A 1387-nucleotide genomic window follows, 5' to 3' on the forward strand; every position below is an offset into this window, starting at 1 on the left:
GAATGAAAGTAAAGGGTCGAACTTTCTTTATTTCTCGGCGAAGTAAAAACGCTATTCGGCCAGCGCGCCGTCTTGTTACGATTCCTTCGCGTTCCGAGTACGTTCGCCGGCGGCGTTTCATTAGAAACCGGTCGCCCTTAAGAGTAAGAAGAAAGAAAAAGGAGGTCGTTTCTTATTTATTAAATTGAATTTAAGAGAAATAAGAAAAAAAACAAGGTCATAAAAGAAGAAACGAGTCTCGAGTTTTATTTTATCGTTTCCTCTAAGCCCGAACGACGCCAAAAAAATATTTTAATAGATCTTTTTAAAGATAAATAATTTATAATACAACGCCCGTAGCGAACGTAAGTAAGGAGATAAATTAAATAAGAACAGGATGTCCTCGATTTTCTAATCGAAATAACGAGGTCTCGAAAGAAATAAACCAGGTTTTTTTACATAATCGCTCCCCTTTTTTAATTTAACCCGTACACACGGCGATACTGGTTTCTAAGTAAAACGTTTTCCGGATATGGCCCCGAAATTCCCTTATAAAAAGGCGTATAGTACGTTACGAGATACGTTATTCCTCGATTGGTTTTTTACCAGAGAAGGATCTCGTTTCGCGCGCTTTTCTTCCTCGATACGTTTTTATTTTTTACCAAAGAAGGATCTCGGTTCGCGCGCTTTTCTTCCTCGCTACGTTTTTTTTATTTACCAGAGAAGGATCTCGGTTCGCGCGCTTTTCTTCCTCGATACGTTTCTGGTTTTTACCAAAGAGGATCTCGGTTCGCGCGTTTTCTTATTAGGTTTTCTCGTCTTTTATATATATATATATATATCGGTTTCAATCCGAGTGGTTACGGAAAAATATGTCAAATTATTTGGATTTCACCCTTAAAGGAACCCTTTCGTTGGTATATCTTTCGCTTTGCGTTATTATTCGAAATATATGGGATGACCGTAACGTTCGTTCGCTGCTCGACGCGTTCGAATCGAGTTTCGATTTAAACTCGAATCTCTTTCGCGATTTATTTTCGACGATAGAGAGTAAAGTAGACAGATTACCCGCGCCGGAATCGTTTAAACAAAAATTGCGCGAATTGATAATCCCTATCGCTCTGCAATACCGATCTTTGTTCAAAAAAATGAAACAATTGAACGTCGAACCGAGGGAATGCGTCGATCGCGCGTCGTGGTTACCCGACGGTAGAATAAATATCGACGCGATAGCCCTGTCCCTGGTCGATTCGACAAACGTACCGAAAGCGGATCGATTACGAATCGTCGCTTATTACGGCGACGACGATCAGTTTCGAAAATACGTTCTCAAAAACGTTCCGATACGGGCGAAGAAAGATTCTCTGACGAGATATCGTTTCGAAACCGCGATTTTGCGGCGGCGGGA

The sequence above is a fragment of the Phalangium opilio genome, unplaced genomic scaffold (genome assembly GCF_054372755.1).
Source record: "Phalangium opilio isolate 3A_F unplaced genomic scaffold, DU_Popi_V2 ptg000697l_1, whole genome shotgun sequence".
NCBI classification, from domain to species: domain Eukaryota; kingdom Metazoa; phylum Arthropoda; class Arachnida; order Opiliones; family Phalangiidae; genus Phalangium; species Phalangium opilio.